Below are 13,720 nucleotides of genomic sequence, written 5' to 3'. Positions count from 1 at the left end.
ACCACCAAAGATGTCACCAGTTCCCATCCCCTGGGATAATGGACATGCGGTCATCAAGCTTGGCCATAGATGCTCCACGTCCAACTGAGGTTGCTTGTATTATGTTACTTACACACTAATTATTCTGAAGCTGAAATGCACTTCTATGATGCACAGTTCTCACGGAACAACAATGGCTGCAGCCGAACATCAGCCTCTTGCTGCTGGCCTCCCACCCCGAGCCCGCTCAGTTTCTCACGATTTCTTCCAGAAATGATCTAGAGTTCTCATGTGCTTAAGGACATAGATCCTTGCTTTCTGATTTGCCTAAATGGTAACAAGCTAGCGACATTGTCTGCCCTTGCTTTTCTAACTTCCTAGAAAATTCTACCAAATGACAGCTGTGTACTAGTCCACTTGTGCTTGGTGAGTGTTCTGGTGAATTTCAATTTCTCTATACTACAAACGATGTAGAATGTGTGTTGCGATTATTCTTTTTAAATTTTTCGTTTTCTTATTGGTGAGGCAGAGAGAGCAGAGAGAGAGGTCGTCCCATGTGCCGGTGCACAATGGCTGGGACTGAGCCAGACAGTAGCCATGAATTGGAACTCCGAGGGCAGTCAGGGGTTCTGCTTGGTCCAACACCTGCTTCCTCCCCATGGACGCGCTGGCTGGAAGCTGGGCATCAAATCCAAATACTGGAAATCAGCCTCTTGGCTGGTGTCTGAATTGCAGGGCCGAAGGCCCACCCTTGGGGTTATTTCAGAGTGGCTTCACAGCTCCACAGCCCACATGCAGGCACCTGCTGTTGGCGGGGAACCACTGGTGCCCAGCTCCCGCTGCCTGCAGGGTCATCTTCAGACAGGCCCTGGAGGGGTTCCTCCCTTGCTTTCATGTCAGGGCAAGGCAGGGCTTCCCCCTAAAGCAATTCCTGTCCCCCATGGGTGCTCCCACTTTTCTTTGGCCACTAGGCTCTCAGAGGCAGTTTGTGGACCGTGTTGGCAGGGAAGGCTCACCCTGCGTCTTCCCTTCTCATTCCCCTCTCCCTTCAACACTCCGTGAGCTTTGCTTTGTTCCCTGACATAGCGCTTAACCTCAAGCCACTGCAAGTGCTCCATGTGGTAGTAAGTACGAACACACATACATACATGCACAAGGTGCAGTGGGAATGGAGTGCCCAGGGGCTGGCCAGCCTGCTCACCCCACGCTGCCACAGGGGTCACTCAGTGCCCTGAGGGGCTTGCAGGAGGCCCTGGCCCCTGCTCCAGGCCGCCCCTGGGGGTCACTCCTGCAGGAATCCCTCCGGAACCTCTTGTCTCAGAGCAAGGCCAGGAAGATTTCCCCACTCTGTAAAACCTTCCCCGCACAGGGGCAGAGATGGGACGGAAGGCGGGAGTTCTCTGGGACAGGAGGAAAGGATTTTTGCAGCCGCACCTCCACCCCTCTATGACCCCTCCCTCAGGAGTGGGGGTGGCCCTGGAGTCCTGTCCCTGTGGCCGCCCTCACATGCACAGTCATCACACGGTGTGTGCCCACGGGCTTCGTCCCACCCACCCATGTTCCTTCGCCTCAGTGTTGAGAAAGCAATTTGCATTCAGTCAGCAGGGTGAAGTAAGGAAGATGGATAGCAGCAGCCGGCTCTCTCACGGCGCAAACCTTACAGTGAAGCTCGCGGATGCTGCTGAAGTGCCGGGAGGGGGTTGCGGGGTGTGGGGAGGTAGTTGCGGGAAGAGGTGGCCTCTGCAGGCTGCGCGTCAGCCTAATGGCAGGATGGGTGTGGGGTGGGGGTTACGAGGGTGGAAGATGGGGCGCATTTGATTGACAGTAGGGTCAGAGACACGACGGGAACTACTCTGGCGGCGGGAGCGGGGGAGGCTGTCTGCTGGGCTCTGCGGCAGACAGAGGAAGGGGCCGGGGCGGGGGGGCTGAAGGAGGGGGGTGGGGGATAGGAATGGAATAGGGCCGTCCATGGGCCAGGGGGCCTTGGCTGACGGCTGAGACGAAGGAGAGAAAGGGGGTGCCTGAGCTCCTCGCTGGGGGGTCTCCCTGGATGTGTTAGGAGGGGGATAAGAGCTGAGGGGTGGAAGAAGTTCAGAGTGAGGAGATTCTGGTGAGGAAGAGCTGATGAGACTGCTAAATCTGGGGGTCATAATGGGGGTAGGGACTGACTGGGCAGGCCCGGGGATGCTAATAGGGCCTGAGGGACCTGAGGTGCGGGGGGAATTGCGCAGGCACGGCCACTTCCAGTTGGGTAGGTATGCCATTAGGGCGGGCTGGGGAAGGACTGGTACTATGGATCAGACAGGTTCTGGTAAGAGTTTGTTGGTATCAAGCCGCAGAGGCCACGCCGGAGGAACCCCTAGGAGAGGGGGCACCCTCTAGGGGAGGCCACTGCTCTGAGGTGGAGGAGGGGCCTGGAGGGGATCACGTCCTAGACTTGGGATTCAGGATCCCGTCTCAATTGCAATCGCTCAGAGTCTATTGATCTTCCATGAAGGTGTCAAGAACACACAATGGGGGGGGGAAAAGACAACCCTCTTTGTATAGAGGGGGTGTCAGGAGGATGGGGGTTTGGGCACCTTCATAGGAAGGTGATAGGTATGGGGAGCGGGAGCTTATACTATACAATACGAACTCCAACTCAAAACCTGCAACGGTAGAACTTTCAGGGAAGAAACCAACAGCCTCCTTGCCCTTTAGTCTGGCAATTGGATCAGACCCCAATCGCACATGCGAACTTAGACAAACAAGATTCTCATCAAACGGAAAAGCTCTGCAAGAGCAGCGTGCTGAGACAGCCTCGGGGATGGGAGACAGCCTCGGGGATGGGAGACAGCCTCGGGGATGGGAGACAGCCTCGGGGATGGGAGACAGCGGTTGCCAATTGCTTGTCTGATCCAAGATGAGTGCCTGAAGCCTCTGGGCCCCATACCTGCTGGAATGGCTGGCATCCAAGTCACATGAGGTCACAAGTGTTGGCGAAGGATGCAGAGAGAAAGGCATCCGTGCACGCTGCTAGTCGTGAGGCCACTTGGTATGACCAGACGGAAAAACAGTATGGAGTTTCCTCAAAAAATTAGAAGTCAGCTGTAGTGTAAATGTTGTGGTGCACTGGGTTAAGCAGCTGCTTGGGACACCTCCACCTGTGTTGGAGTGGCCAGTTTGAGTCCCAGCTATGTCCATCCTGGGAGGAGCAGAAAATGGCTCAAGGGCTTGGGCTTCTGCTGCCCACATGGGAGATCTGAGTCAAGTTCCTGGCCCGACCCTGGCTGTTGCAGGCATCTGTCTTTCCATTACGCTCTTTTAATGAGATGAAAATAGAAACCGGGTTGGTGCGGTGGCTCAACAGACTAATCCTCTACCTGCAAGCCATCCCATATGGGCGCTGGTTCATGTCCCAGCTACCTCGCTTCCCATCCAGTTCCCTGGTTGTGGCCTGGGAAAGCAGTTGAAGACGGCTCAAAGCCTTGGGACCCTGCACCCATGTGTGAGACTCCCAGCTTCGGATCAGCTCAGCTCAGCTCCAGCTGTTGTGGCCAGTTAGAGAGTGAACCAATAGGTGGAAGATCTTTCTGTAAATCAGCCTTTCAAATAAAAAACAAAAAATTATTCTTTTAAAATGGCAGAACTGTGGCAATGTGAATAAACCTGGAAGGATTCTACTGAGTGAGGCGAGCGGAGCACGGGAAGACGGCGGGCTGATGTAGACAGTGGCAGAGGTCAGCACAGGTGGCCGCCAGATGGGAACTGTCGGTGAAAGGTCGGTCGGCTCTGCAGCTTGAGGGAGTCCTGGGGCTCTCTGCGCAGTATGCACACGAGAGGACCCCTAGAGTGTTTTCACACATGTACGAGTCAGCAGGAGGAGGGGGGTCCAGAGTCCTCATTTCAGAATACCACCTCAAATCCTGAAAAACACAAATGCCATTTTTCATTTGTCAGTTACACCCCAATAAGAAGGCAATGTCTCCCTAATGATTTTTTTCCCCCAGCACCAAAGCACATTACATTGTAAAAGAAGGAATGGGAACAGGACAGAAACATTACAAACAAAGACCCTCACGAACCCTGCTATTCTGAAGATGTTCTATGGACAAGCAGCTGGTACCTGTGCCCTGGTGGGCCAGGCAGAGGCTCAGTCCCGCCCCGAGCCCCGCTGGCCACGTTCCCCTGTCCCTGAAGTTGGCTTGAGGAAAGAACTGGCCATGGCTGCCTAGCTGTTGAGAGACCCAGTGCCACCTGTTTTGCCTGTGTTTGAAGCCTCTTTTTACAAAACAATCACTCTGTAATTACCTGAACTTTTCTATCCTTGTCTGTACTTGTCGCTTAGCTTATCCAGGCTCCCCTCGTGCCCAGCTCGGTGCCTCCTCATTGTCCTGGGGGAGATCCCTGCCCCACCTTGCCCACCCTCCCTCTTCCTATCCCATTCACCGCTGCATCTGGCTTCTCTCCCTCCCACTGCAGGCTGAGCTCGTGTCCTGAGCCCCAGCTGCCTTGTCCCCTCTCCTCCCTTGGTGACTCATGCCCATCCTGCAGGTCTCAGCTCAAACATCACTTCCCCAGATCTGTGTGGGGACACGAGCTGCCGGAAGGAATACACGCCGCCCAGCAAGGTCCCTGGCCCTCCAGGGCTCCTCTGGCCGGCCGCAGTCACCACTTGCTTCTTTGTCCAGCGCAGAATGAGAGCTCCGAGGGGCGTGCACCCTCCTGGCCCCTTGCCCTTGGGTGCCCAGCGCTGATGAGTCTGGCGCCTGGACACAGCAGGCTGACGTGCAGTAATACCTCTGAATGAGCGCCTGCTTTCATGTATCAGACGCATTCGGTTCATCTCCCTGTTTTATTGCCTTTTGTTGAAATCATAGAAATAATAGATGCTAATTATGTTTTCCAAAAAGCTCTTCAGAAGGAAATAAGATGAAAAGTAACCTCTTCTCCTCAGTTCCTTCCAACTACAAAAGTAACCATCGACAACAGCTTATTCAGTCTCCTTCCAAAACTATCTAGCCCTTTAAAAACCCCACAAATAAAATCACGCTATAAGAACTTTCTTAAGGGTTGAGGTTATGATACCGTGAGTGAAGCCACAGCCCGAGACATCAACATCCTTTAAAAAAAAAAAAAGATTTATTTATTTTTCATTTGAAAGGCAGAGTGGTAGAGAGGAGGGCAAAGAGAAAAATCTTCCATCTACTGGTTCACTCCTCAAATGACCGCAGTGACCGGAACTGAGCAAATCCGAAGCCGGGAGTCCAGAGCTTCCTTTGGGTCTCGTCCATGGGTGCAGGAGCCCAAGGGCCCACCCTTCACTCTTTTCCCAGGCCACAAGCACAGATCTGGATCAGAAGTGGAGCAGCCTGGACTCGAACCGGCACCTTTATAGGATGCCAGTGCTGCAAGGCAGAGGGTTAGCTTGTTGAACCACCTTGCCAGCCCTAATATCAACATTCTCCATGGGTGTTGGTTTGATACTTGGCTGCTCCACTTCTGCTGCAGCTGCCTACTGATGCGCCTGGGAAAGCAGAGTGGTCCAAGTGCTTGGATGTGTCACCCACGTGGGAGTCCTGGATGGAGTTCCAGGCACCCGGCTTTGGCATGACCCAGTCCTGTCCATTGCAACCGTCTGTGAAGGTCGAGCCATGTGTGGAAGGTCTGTCTCTGTTTCTCCCTCTCTCTCTCACTCTGCCTTTCAAATAAATAAGTCATTTAAAATGTCATTTATTATTTGGGAGACAAAGACACGCACACATACGCGTCTTCCACTTGATAGTCCACTCTCCAAAAGCCCACAAGAGCTGAAGCCAGGAGCTTCTTCCGGCCTGCCGCATGGCTGGCAGGGACCCAAACGCTTGGGTCATCCTGGGCAGCCTCCCTGGATGGGAAGCAGAGGCAGGAGCGGCTTGCGGGTATGGGATGTGAGCCTGGGTATCCTAGACGGTGACTGAACCTGCTGGGCCTCAATGCCCAGCCCGGCACTTCTCTTTTAATCCCATCTTTCCATGAATTTCTGGAAGCACGTCCTGCCGTACAACACTTGCCATCAGCACCATGTTGAAGCCGAAGCTGAGTCACACACTGGCCGCACTGATGCACTATCCGGAACCTTTCCATCACACAAAGCTGAAACTCCTTAAACGATGCCCCGTCTGTGTCCTCCAGCACATGGCAACTGCCCTTCCAGGTGACTTGAGCCACCTGCTTGGTGTATTGTGACACTCCATGTCTCCCTATGCGCACGGGAGGGTCTGGCCCGCTCCCCCCTCAGCTGAGTGCCCCTCCAGCTGCGGTTGGCGTGAGCACGTCTTCTGTCAGTGACACAAAGGTTGTTTTCCGGTTTGAGGTGACAGCACCGTGTGCTGCCCCAGCACGCTGAAACGCCAAGAGCCGCAAGGTCACAGGGCACACACCTGCACTTGGCCAAACCGCTGCCACTGGAGGAGGTGCAACTGGCTGATGCCACCTGCTGAGGATCGGGCTCTTCAGTCCCCCACACCAGTGCAGACAAGCAATGCCAGGCCAGCCCAGGGACCCAACCTGGAAAGCAGAGGTCAGCGAGCCTTCTGCAGTGACCTCCCCGAGGTAGGGAGGGACAGCTTGCAAAATGAGCTGGTGGGAGGTGCAGGGCACAGTGCAGGGGAGGGATCAGAGCCACTGGCTGGGGGTGGTGCTGGGGGAGGGAGGCTGATTCCACAGCCCCACGGTGAGTGGACTTGGGAAGAATCTGGTTGCTGTGGCAACCCGGTTCCCCTAATGCCGAGAGCCCGCTCCTTCTTTCTTCTGCACCTGGCAGGAGCCGTTTTCTCTGCCTGTTACTTGAGGAAGAAAGGCAGGGCATGGCAGGCCTCTGCTCAGGTCAGGGCACAGGTGCCATCCTGGTCAACGCCCATGTGTGAGCCTCTGGCTCGCAGATGCCCTTGTCAGGTGCGTTGCAGGCAGGGCCCCGTGCCTGCCACCGATGGCACACACTTGGAGCATCTATCTGCACTGAAAAGCTGAGGTTCTGGGACCACACTGATCCTGTGGCACCCAGAGGTACCAGACAGGCCGAATCCACAGGGTTCGCTTGTGGTAAAATCTGTTTCAGAATGTCAGAGGTCAGGGGCCTTGTCGTCTCGCTGGAAAAGGCCCCTCAAACCACACCTCTACTTGTTCAGTTTCCTGGGGGTTGATGCACCCTGGGCGTGCTGCTTGGAAAAAAGGAGGGGGGGAGGGACAACAGATACAATTTTATTTTCTAACCTGCTTGCTGCACCAGGCTTTGTTGGGCACACAATTAGGCTTTTTCTCCTAATCCTTTCAACAATCAGAGGGAGATGGAGAAAGAGATCTTGCACACGCCATTTCATTCTCCAAATACTTGTATAACCCAGGCCTGGCCAGGCAGAAGCCAGGAGCTCAGAACTGCATCTGGGTCTCCCATGTGGGTGCAGAGACCCAAGCACTGAAGCCACCACCTGCTGCCTTCCCAGGGTGCACCTTAGCAGGGAGCTGAACAGAAGTGGAGGAAGCAGCATTCACACTAGGCACCCCCAAATGACATCTGAACCTCTGGGGTTGGGACTGTACCCCAATTCTCTGAGGATCCGCTCCACAGGCCAGAGTGTGTTTGTTTGTTCCCGGAATCTCAGTCCCACCTGGGTCTCAAGGGCATGCCTCCTCACCACTCAGAGGGGAGGTTCTCCCTTGTCCCAGACCCAACTGCAGCCCATCATTGAGCTTCTCTCCAAGCAAGAAGGACCCCTGAGCTGCTTCCCCTCTGGAACTCCCCCTCGCTGCCTCTCTCAATCAGGCCATAGGCCACAAACAGACTCAGGTTCAACTCCACCCCAACTGCGGACTCCTGCACCCCGTCTGAACCCCAGTCTCACAGCAGGACTCTGAAGACACCCTGCACCATTATTGTGCTGTGGGAAGGCCGGTGGGGGTGGATTCGGTGGGTCCAGGAGAGTTCCTCAACTTTTCTCTGAGACTCCAACAATCCTGGTCTCCACCCAGCCACGTGCGAGCCTTTCCACCTCATTCAAGTCTCTGGCCAATTGGATCCAAGGGTCTGAATCCATACCAGCTCTCAGGAGCATTTCTAAAAGCAGATGGAAGATAGGATGGAAAGAGATGAATGCAAAGAAAGGTCTGAAATCCATCCAAAAAAGGCATCTTCAAAAAGTTGACCAAAAATGTCTATTTTGAAAAAAAAATATGTTTAGATTTCAAAAACAGACTTACCTTTTCATGGCGTTTTGGGGGACAGGTGTTGGGTGCCGTGGTTAGGACTGGCATCCTGTATCAGATCCAGCTTCCTACCAGTACATGCCCTGGGAGGCAGCAGGCAATGGCAGGAAGACTTGGGTCCCTGCCTCCCATGGGGCAGATCTGGGTGGAGCGCCTAGTGCAGCCCTGGCTGCTGCAGACCGGCAGTAAGCTGGAGTCAGGAGCGGTCTGCACCTGCTGGGTAGATGGGCCTTCCAAGCTGTGACTCCACTGGCCCCCGAGACTCGCTTTCCTCTTTGTCCCGCTGCCGCTGTGCATGGTGATGATGGCCAGGTCACCTGTGGGTTCCCATATGGACACCGATTCTCATCCTAGCAGCCCCACTTCCCATCCAGCTCTCTGCTTGTGGCCTGGGAAAGCAGTTGAGGATGGCCCAAAGCCTTGGGACCCTGCACCCGTGTGGGAGACCTAGAGGAAGTTCCTGGCTCTTGGCTTTGGATCGGCATAGCTCTGGCTGTGGAGGTCACTTGGGGAGTGAATCATCAGACAGAAGATCTTCCTCTCTGTCTCTCCTCTTCTCTGTATATCTGACTTTGCAATAAAAATAAATAAATCTTGAAAAAGAAAAACCAATAGACTAAAAGAAAAAAAAAAAAGAAATGAAATGTGCTTTGGGGGCAGGGAGAGGCTGGCGTGTCGGTCAGATTCCCCTGGGCTGAAGCCTCCACGCAATCAGCATGCTCCCCTGGGTCTTCTGAATTCCCAGCTCTGCCTGTTTGCTCCTGGCCCACTTCCTGTTTCCTGCCTTCCCAGCTCTGGTTACAGAGACGCCAGCTGGCAGGAGCCCTGTCTTTCGGCATTCTCTCTGCTTTGGCAACATGAGTTTCCCTTTTAGGACCCACATGCCCCTGTTTGCCACCACCACCTCTGCTACGCACACACACAGTAGGGCAACAGGTAAAATGGCTCTACTAAGTGCAGACATGCAACCTGTATCATTCAGAAAGAGAGTCTGCCCTGGCTCCCCATCTCCGGTGGGGGGGGGGGGCGGATGGGAAGGTCTGTAATTCACACAGGAACCCCAGGTAGGGTCTCAGATGCTGGGGCGGGGAGAAGTGGCCAGGAGTCGGCAGGTGGCAAGAAGGAAGTCTTAACTGATTCCTGGAGCTGCTTCAGCTGCCACATGGGAGGACAACCCCAGATGAAGGATGCCAGCTGAGAAAAATGGATACCAGGGACAGAGAGTTTGTGAGCGAGAAGGGCTGCCCTGGGGGAGGGCTGCAAGCCTTGGGGAGCCAGGTACTACTGCACGCCAGACCTAGCCCAGAACTTTCATATGTGATAAGCCAGTACACTCGTCCCTGCTCTTTTGTGTGAAACAACAAGCTGGGCTGGGTTAGACCAAGCCAGGAGGCAGGAAGTCCATCTGGGCAGCCAGAAAACCTGGGTGGCTAAAACCCAAGCTCATGGAGCCCACCTCCTAGGATGTGCATGAACAGGAAGCTGAGTCCTGAAGCCCAGCGTGTTGACACAGGTTGTGCGCTGTCCGAGAAGCCTCTTCATGGCTGGGCCTCACGCTCGCTCTCATCCCCCTTTTCTGCTCAAATCCTTTGAGGTGGATTCCTGTTTGTGACACAAAAAAGAGCTCTTCCCAGTTGTCTCAGCTAGTTCTGGCTGCTGTCACAGAATCCCAGCTGCACATGAGCACTGTCTCTCCCTCCACCTTCTTGCCGTGTCCTCCCACGGCCTCTCCTGGCTGTGCGTGAGTGGGAAGGGAGAGAGAACGAGCTCTCAGCCACCTCTCCTTACAGGACACAACACCACGCCGAGGGCCACAGCCTTGTGACTTCCCAAGGCCTGCATCTCTGAATACCATCACGTTCGAGATGAGGGCTTCCGACACGCCAACTTTATCTTTAAAATGCCTCTCTTTGGGGGGCCTCTATAATGCCAGTATCCCATATTGGCACCGGTTCCTGGCTGCTCCACTTCCAACCCAACTCTCTAATGTGCCTGAGAAAGCAGCGGAAGATGGCCCAAGTGCTTGGAACCTGCGCCCATAAGGAGACCCAAATGAAGCTCCTGGCTCCTGGTTTGGAGCTCTGGTTTTTGTAGCCATTCGGGGAGTGAACCAGTGGACTGAAGACCTCTTTCTCTCTGCTGCTCCCTGTCATTTTGCCTTTCAAACAAACATATCTATTTTTTAAAATGTCCCTCTCTGTTGTCATTTAGGGATTGCTCACTGTAAATAATAGAATACCCAGACTGAATAGGTTCTTTAGTAAAAGGAAATCATTGACTTCTTTTTTTTTAAAGATTGATTTATTTTTATTGAAAAGGCAGATTTACAGAGAGGAGGAGAGACAGAGAGGAAGCTCTTCTGTCTGATGATGCACCACCACCCCACCCCGCCCACGTGGCTGCAATAGCCCGAGCTGAGCCAAGCCGAGGCCAGGAACTTCCTCCGGGTCTCCCCGCACGGGTGCAGGGTCCCATTGCTTTCCCAGGCCACAGGCAGGGAGTTGGATGGGAAATGGAGCAGCTGGGATTAGAACTAATGCCCATATGGGATCCAGGCACATGCAAGGCAAGGACTTTAGCCACTAAGCTACCACGCTTCTATGATAAATTAAACCAAGAATAGCCCCAGTTTCAGGGAAATTTGATCAAGCCCCAAACTATTTCCCGACTCTCTGCTCTGATTCTTCTCAGCTGACCTTACTCAGCAAGGCTTTGCCCCAGCAACCCCAGAGTCACTGCCTGCAGTCCGGAGGGCTATGTGCTTCCTCAGGCAAGTCTTGAGGAAATGAGAAAGGCCCTTTGTGAACAAAACGTAGACTTCCCTTTTCAGAAGCCCCAGCTGGAACTTTTTAAAAGACTTGACTAATTGAAGAGATACAGCGAGAGACAGAGAGATGTTGCTTTCACTTGGCTCACTCCCCACATGGCTGCAGTGGCCAGAGCTGGGCCAAACTGAAGCCAAGAGCTTCACGGGGTCTCCCGGGCGGGTGCGGGGTCCCAGCACTTGGACTGTCTTCTGCACTTCCCCGGGTGCACCAGCAGGGAGCTGGATGGGAAGTGGAGCGGCCTGTCTGCAGTGCAGCATCGCTGGAGGTGCTCTGACGTGCAGGGCCGCCACACCTAGGCTGAGATCTTAGATCCCCTTTGCTTACCATCGCCAACCCTGGATAAGCCTATGCTGCCAGGAAGACGGGGCACCGGCTGGCTAAAGCCAGTCAGGGCTAGTCCCCGCAGCATGATGGGAGCAGGGGTTTGGTCAAAACATCCAAACCACAAGGGCGGAAGTTCAGGATGGTGTCACGAGGGGGTCACAGTAAAGGCAGACAAAACTGAAGCCCTGTCACGCTGCTTGATGTCGCGTACTCCACCTCGGAGAGAGCATCTTGTGCAACAGCTAAAGGGAGAAACGTATTGCTCTCCAGCCACATTCAGGTACTTATTAGCTTCGCATCACTGAGGCGTGAAACAAACAGAGAAGAGGTCTGACAGGTGACTTTTCCTGCCCGGAGGACATCAGTGGGGCCCTTGGGGATACACGCTGCTTGTCCATTCCTTAGGCGTCCAAGGCAGGGCATACAGCTCCAGACAACGCACCTGCAAGGACAAAGGAGGGAGAGCCCAGACAGCACTGCCGTGGTCCACGTGTCCCCCTGGACCCAGGGTTTTAGGCCCCAAAGTCCATGTTAATGGGAGGAGAGGGCTGGAGAGCCTCCCCGGGGCCTGGAGCCCCAGACGGACTGGGGTTTCCTCCAGCATCCCTGTTCTTTTGTGAAGCCCCACCCTCAGGAGGCTTGCATTAGTGCTGGCTGTCTCGGGATGAAGCCACCTGCAGAACTAGCTTCATCAGGTCACAGGAGGACCTTCCTCTAGCCACTCACAGAGATACTGAGAAAGTCTTGGTCAGTCCCAGGGCCCTCAGGAGGGGCTTCTGCCAGCTCTTAAGGTGACCCAGGAATTTCACTCAGCCATCCCAACCAGCACACCACATGGTTGTCATTACTGCCATTCTACAGATGGGTGAACAAGCCCCAGACAGGAAGTCACAGGCCAAGGTCATGGGGCTAGCAGGAGCCACATCTGAAGATTTGCCTGCTCTGCCCTCCGGGAGAGAGGGCAGCCGTTTGCAAAGAGAAGCCCTGCGGGATAGAGAGAAGTCCCGCTGGCTTTGGCACGCCTCTGGGATGTGGGCATATGCCTGCTTCTGGCCAATGTCTATGATTTGACCATGGCCTTGGGTGGTGCATTGGCTCTGTGCTGAAGGACCCCCGAGAGAGGCCCAGGGGCCAAGCCAGTAAGACCAGCTCCTCCCTGTGCAGCGGGGAGGCCATGGGTGGAAACACTGGGGAATGGGCTGGCTGAACACGAGGCAGCTGTGGGAACCAAGTGGAAGTGCTGACTTCTTTCTCCCTGCATGGGCCCTGTAGGGGTCTCGGCTCCCCAGGGCTCCATCAGAGAGCAGCTCCAGCCTTTGCTGCCATCTGTGGAGTGACCCAGCCAACGGAAGAGTGAGAGCAAGCGAGTGAGAGAGAGATGGCTACAAGCCGCCAGCACTGTACAAGGCCAACGCCTGAAAGTCCACCAGGGTTTCTCCGTGAGAGCAGCTCGGGCCCAACCACTTGGAGGCAACTTCCATGCTTTCTTAGGTTCATCAGCAAGGAGCCAGATCGGAAGTGGAACAGCCAGGACTTGAACCAGTTCTGATATGGGATCCCAGCCTCACAGGCACAGCACCAGTCCCAAGCAGGAGCTGGAACTGAGCCATGTGACCGGTGGGCGGGCCGTTGCCTAATTTCTGAGGGTTAGAGCTGACTGAAAGGGCCACAGTGACATCTCTGTGTCAATGTACAAATGAAGCTGTGTGGACCTGGGACTCGGTGCCTGGCCTCTGGCGCTGAGATGACAACCCCTGTGGGGTGGCTGCCACTTGACACACACACATTGGGACTTTACTCCACCAGCACTGTCGGGGTTGGCAGAGTCGCGCTGTGGACTTGACTGTGCCCCAAGAGGGCTGGGCTGCTGGCCTCTTGGACACGGCCCCCTGCTCTTCCCAGCAGGCTCCCACAGCACCCCACAGCGCTAACCACAACCTTGGCCTTGAAGGGGGAGGGGAGGAATGTGCTACCCACCTCCCAGATCCTCCCCCCTCCCTCGTCCAACCAGCAACACACTTCAGGGGATTTCAAGAGACAAATCCCACAGCTCTCCCAGCCTCCGCCTCCTCTTCCCTCCCCCAGGGCCCGACTTCCCCATCCCTAGCCGTCTGTTGACATCACCGCCCACTCGCTCTCCCTCTCACCTCACTTAGCCTTCCACCAGAGCGGAGAGCTCAAAGCGGGAGGGGCGCTCTGCCCTGGGAGCAGCTGGGGCCCCCAGTGGGCCTAGAACAGCCCAGCTACCATTTGCCCGCTACCCACAGGCGCTTGGCTTCGTCACCTGCACCTCTCCTCCTTCCCAGACTGCCGCTGGGAGAGCTGGGAGGAGAGACAGACCAAGCAAGGAAGTGGAGGGGGACACT

The sequence above is a fragment of the Ochotona curzoniae genome, unplaced genomic scaffold (genome assembly GCF_017591425.1).
Source record: "Ochotona curzoniae isolate NIBS_2020 unplaced genomic scaffold, NIBS_Ocur_1.0 contig_1014, whole genome shotgun sequence".
Classification (NCBI taxonomy): Eukaryota; Metazoa; Chordata; class Mammalia; order Lagomorpha; family Ochotonidae; genus Ochotona; species Ochotona curzoniae.
This window is presented reverse-complemented; position numbering follows the sequence as displayed.